The sequence below is a fragment of the Magallana gigas genome, chromosome 10 (assembly GCF_963853765.1).
Source record: "Magallana gigas chromosome 10, xbMagGiga1.1, whole genome shotgun sequence".
Lineage (NCBI taxonomy): Eukaryota > Metazoa > Mollusca > Bivalvia > Ostreida > Ostreidae > Magallana > Magallana gigas.
Genome location: NC_088862.1, coordinates 4417830 through 4423829, shown reverse-complemented (window position 1 = coordinate 4423829; position 6000 = coordinate 4417830). Strand labels below are relative to the sequence as shown.

The window sequence follows — 6000 nt, the reverse complement described above, 5'->3', positions numbered from 1 at the left end:
AAAACTTCATACTATAAAATTATTTCTTAAGTTTAAAAACATGATATTTAACCAATTTGGTTCTGTATAGTTGTGTATGTGAATAGATGTTTGCAGTTCACTTTTACATCTTTAATTAGATACTTACATAGGCATGTTTTTCATACGATTGATATTTGTCTTCTAATGTCTGTTCAAGATTGATTAAAAAGAGTTGTTCTTGATCCGCAGCTTGTATTCTTTCATAATTCTTAAATTTTTTTAATGACGTTTCCTTCGTCAAAATGTGTTCAGCTTTTAGAGCGTCCAAAGATAAGAAATCCCACTTTTTGAAAAACTAAAAAAAATAAAAAAAATAATGTAAACCAAATTAAAAAAAACACAAAACATTACAAGCATGAAAAGTTTTGATTTCCTATAATTGCAAACAGCTTTTAAATATTTCCGAATTTTGTTTAACAATTGTTGTTTTGAGTTTTATTTTCTTGTGTCTTTTTTCTCAACAAGATATACAAGTAATAACCAATATTGCTATTACCTTTTCCATCTCATCTTCATAATATTTGTATGCTTTTTGAGATGCTGACTTTCTCTGTTCCATTGCTATGGCCTAAACATGCAACACAATTGTTGAATGGATCACCGACATTGATATAATAAATCATATTGCTTTCTTTTACATTTATAGATTTAAGTTTGTATTCTGGAATTTATTACTATAAAACAAGCTCATATCAGTAATGCGTAAGGAAGTGTAGCTTCCATGTCGTCAATCGGATTTTTTTTTTCAGACCGAGAGCTTCAGACCTGCACCTAACACAATCATACATAGTACTTCATCCAAACAACAATTACAGTTTGAAGACTTTGAATTTATACCCTCATTTTTTTTTGAAAGTAAATTGTTATGAACCTAATATCTTCATTGTAGAATATTACAATAAATAGATACGATAAAAAAAGACTGTACAAAATAAAAGAGTGTCCTTTAACCCAAATAAATAGACATGATAGTCGAATGTACATTATTGTACGTTAATGAACTAAAAGAAATAGGATAAACGAGGGATGATCAAAAAGTAATGTCAAAGATAGAATAAAAATATATGAAGTCTGCGTACATGTAAAATGACAAATTTTTGCACTTTGAAAAATTCACCTTATTTAAATTAGATCGAAAAAGTTTTATAAAGCTTCCGGAAAGAAAACCCGCCGCACGTTTGAAACGTCATTTCTGGATTCTTGGCGTCATGCAAAAACTTCATAATTTAGTCCGTAAGAAGTGACCAAAATGCTCTATTAATTTTAAAAAAATCTTTTTCTCATTGAATTAATATTACTCTATAAACAATATAATGATTGTACAGACCGTGTCACGTGGTTATATATCATATGCTTGGATTGGTTCGGTACACTTTTTGAACGCTACAGTTCGTTTCGTGCAAAATACAGTTCGCCTTTTGCATGGTATGGTATGCATGAGTACACACAGAATTTGTATGCTTTAAATTCCATTTTATTTCAACTTAATTTTTCCCGCATAAAGACATTTGTATCCTTATGATAAGAAAAATGACTGGAATTAATTTACATGTCAAGCAACCATTAAATGTTCTGAGTTTTTGGTATTCCAAGACCGTATTTTTTCTGAATATTTTCTCTACACATTTATTTTTTCAAAATAAAATAACATACATCGGGGCATTTTCAGAAAGGCGGTTGGGGATGAGAATCTAAAATCAAATTTTATATGGCCTGACACAAGCAAGTTTTTGTCAAATTTGGATTTCTTATTTCAATTCATACCATATATCACATAGTATAATTAAGCATTCTTTAAACAATTCCCTTGAACTTGCTCAAATGACATTGCTTAAAGATCATGACACAAGTTCAGTTCATAAGCAATCCATCTTCATAAAAAAGATATGGACCAGACACAATGTCGTTTTCGTGTGTCCGATGGACCGGCTGGATAAATTGACAGTTTTATTTTTATTTTTCTAATATTAATTGATTTCGATAAAGAACTCGTTAGAAATTTACATGTAAGTACAAACTAACGGTTTAAAAAAAGAACCCGGTAAATAGTATCAACTTGGTTGTCAGTAGCTTGCCTTGTTTTTGAAATTGGTCATACATGGAGCATATCCTTGTTATCCAAGTCTCTATGTACGTGTACTTTTTGACCTGATAATATTTTCTACATATGGATAAAATAGTAAATATATATTTGCTATTGATGATCATGTTTTTAAAAAAGAGTTATTTACATGGGATTGCCCTTTTTTACATTAGGGATAGTTGTCTTCTATTAACATTTCAAATTTTTCAAAGACATTGTTTTTGATCCGCAGCTTAATAAAGAAGTATTGATGAGCAAATATTTGCAGTGTTAACATTATTTAAAGGTTCCTTACATAGGCTTGTTTTTCATACGAGGGGTATGTATCCTCTATTTTTTTTCCAAGTTCCATCAAAGACAAGTGTTCATGATCTGCAACTTTTATCCTTGGATAATCCGTGAATTCATTCAATGACTTTTTCTTTGTAAGAGTATGATGTTTTTGTAGGTCGTCCAAAGATGCTAAACCCTTTCCGACAAACTAGTAAAAAGAAAAAGTTATGTTATGCAAAAGGATTCCTAAAACGGGTACTTGTTTTTATTTGTTTTTGAAAATTTAACAAAAAAAATGTAAAACACAGATGTGGTTTAATTCAGACCAATAAACTGTGTAGTTCCTATTTTATAAGACATCGGTGCAATGTAATCAGTTATTATATTAACCTTGGTGCATTATCATATGATAATGTGTAAAAGCCTACGTCGATTAAAAATGAAATCGAACAACACTATCCTGGGGTTTCCTTAAACACAAAACATAACATATTTCAGTTAACAAAAACTAAGGCTTGTCCTTGATTAAACAGCTATTCCATTAGTTCTCAAAATACCTTTCCAACGTGTTTACTTTTTTGACGAAAATTGGAATAATGCATCAACGCACTGAAGAACACAGGATTATAGGAGTATTTTTCTTTTTTAAAGCAATGTTTTAACTGTCAGTACAATTTAAATATGAAAGTAGAGTTTACTGTTCATCTAATCAGATTTCAACATCGTGTACAACGACAGAGGAAAAACTGTCTTAATAATGAGAACATACATGTGTACATACCGTTTAGTCAATATTTGATTACGCTGCATCTAATTTAGTTTGCTGATTATTCCTAAGACTTCATAAGAATTACTTTATTGGAGTTTTATGGTTTTCTGTTCAATTTGTTAACCGTACTTTCCGATCAACTCCACATGACTTTCACTATCAGTCATGCCATCATCAATGTGTTAATTAACGTAATACAGCCCAAATAACAAAACGTTTGTCTCTTGTTTCTCTTTTTTATATTGGATTTAATTTTTTAAATGTTAAAAGTACATAATACACAGGGCGAAAAACCATCTTTAAGCAAGTCCTTAAAGGTGGCTTAAAGGTGACTTAAAGGAGCTTAAAGGCTATATAACCTTTAAGCCGCCTTTAAGTCACCTTTAAGCAAGTGCTTATAGGTCCTTAATGTCCAAACTTCTTTAAGCCACCTTTAAGCCACCTTTAAGCATCTTTAAGTGGCATTTACGCTCTCTTTACACTGCCTTTACACTGTCTTTAAGTGGCCTTTGAGTCAATATTGATCAAGCTGAACAATAAAAACATATATTAAATGCAAAAGCTCTTTTATAGGGATGGGAGGGGGTCATCCGAGTGATAATATAATTTCCAAGGAAGGGGGGGGGGGTGTTCCAGGCGGTTTTAATCGTCGCTCCATTAAACACAGATCGCTATCATCAGCACCTCTCCGATGGACACAGATTGCCGTTATAAAATTCTTTATAATTTTGGGGGGGGGGTTTCAATATTATTGTAGGGATGAGCGCAGTCTCTGTATCTTAATATGTGCATAAAACTAATTAAAGTATGTTTGTTTCCTATTATAAATTAATCGGTGAAAAAACCTCTCTCTCTCTCTCTCTCTCTCTCTCTCTCTCTCAGTTCATCCGGTTATTAAACAAAATAAAGATAATGAACCAAAAATGCATGATTTAATTTGATAATCGGTTTAAGGTTTGTATTTTTTTTTCAATTTTCATTATTTCTAACTCTAGATCTGCTAGATACATGTTAAAGATGAAAAGACTCTCAACTGCTTTTGTTATATCGGGCAGGATATTACTGCTTTGTTTGTCTGGACATAGTTTTGTTCGTTTGTGTATATCTAATTAGAGTCTATTGTTTGTCCAACTTAAGAAAACCCCTGGAACTAACACAGAATATACAAGATATACACAACAGTTGTGTCGTGTGCCCAGGTGCATGTTTGTGTATATCTAATTAAAGTCTATTGTTTGTCCAACTTAAGAAAACCCCTGGAACTAACACAGAATATACAAGATATACACAACAAGTGTGTCGTGTGCCCAGGTGCACGTCAGGGTTTCTAAAGGCGTTAAATCTTAGTATGTATGGGTATACGATAAGTCTAGTGAATAAAAGCTAATTTACATTTGTAATTCATTTTCAAAGTATTATTTCCTAGCTTTGGGTTTCAAAAATGTTACGTCTACAAATTAACGATACATGTATGTAAGAGTCAAAGTTTGAGGCTAATTAATTAATGTACCGGTGATCATAAATAGGGGTTGATTATTTAATTATATGTATAAGGGTAAATATGTCAAATATACCCGGCCTGGCACTTAATACAATTGTATGTACAAGTCATTTGCAATTGCCACATGCAGTAAATACGTCACCGGTAATTGGTAATTTTGTTTGTTATAGAATTGTTAGTTTAAAAACCATGTACATACAATTACATGTAAATATTTAAACATATTGGAACGGCGCCGCGATCATGAAAACCGGGAAATTGCGGGAAATTGAACAAATACCCTAATAGTATCAATGCATTTAATAAAAGAAATGATTTCATTTTCTTTCTTACATTTTTATAGCTATAAATTAGATGAACGTATATCTACTCGGTTTAAATTTATTAACTAAGAAAGCCTACTATAGTGAACCTAACGGTTTCCATTTAGGTATAATATATTTTTATTCACTGAAGACCAAGTTCCGTATTTCATTCTATATACATGCATGCATGTAATTTATAAATTAGATATAATTGATTGTTACAAACTGAATGGTTTGTCAAAATCTTTTCAAGTAAACACATTCAATACAGTGATTCAATATCCACTGATATATAGGATATAAAAACGCTCATATATATGTAAGTTGCCGTGGCGGAGAGGAAGTGTGGTGATGCTAGTAAACTAAGGGTCCCAGGTTCAATTCTCGCCGTGGCCGGTTTTTCTTGTGTGTTTTTTTTTCATTTTTCTTTCTAGAACAAAAACGGTTTTAATACCTTTTCTTTCATCAAGTTAATACATTTTGTTGGAAATTAAGCACAATATTGAATTAAATTTTTTTTAATGGCTTAAAGGTGGCTTAAAGGTAGCTTAAAGGTGGCTTAAAGGTGGCTTAAAGAAGTTTGGACATTAAGGACCTATAAGTTGTCCTTAAAGGTGGCTTAAAGGTGGCTTAAAGATAGTCTTTAAGCTGCCTTTAAGCCATCTTTACGCTTTCTTTAAGCAACCTTTAAGCAACACATATAGCTTAAAGATGGCTTAAAGATCGTCTTTAAGCTACCTTTAAACACCTTTAAGCTATCTTTAAGGAGGACTTAAAGATGGTCATTCACCCTGTGATATCTACGATGTGAAATTACATGCAACTTAAAGTGTATATGCTTCTCTAACACAATTGTGACACACTGCTATTTTACCTTTTCCATTTCATCCTTATACAGTCTGTGTGCTTTTTCAAATGCCGAATTTCTATATGCTGCTGCTATATCCTAAATGAGCAACGATACATATATATCTACATGTAATTTATTGATAAAACTATCATTGTCATAACCCCTACATACAAATTTAAAAATAGACAATAATTGAAA

The 6000-nt window shown here is 31.6% G+C and overlaps 1 long non-coding RNA gene across 1 annotated transcript; it reads right to left on the bottom strand.

The window, feature by feature from the left end:
- Positions 1 to 517: 517 nt before the first annotated feature.
- Positions 518 to 5900, bottom strand: LOC136272335 (uncharacterized). The gene is made up of 3 exons (XR_010710312.1): positions 5827 to 5900; positions 2400 to 2585; positions 518 to 589 (listed from the first exon to the last, which is right to left on the bottom strand). It is a non-coding gene; the product is annotated as an uncharacterized lncRNA (long non-coding RNA).
- Between the last annotated feature and the right edge of the window lie 100 nt (positions 5901 to 6000).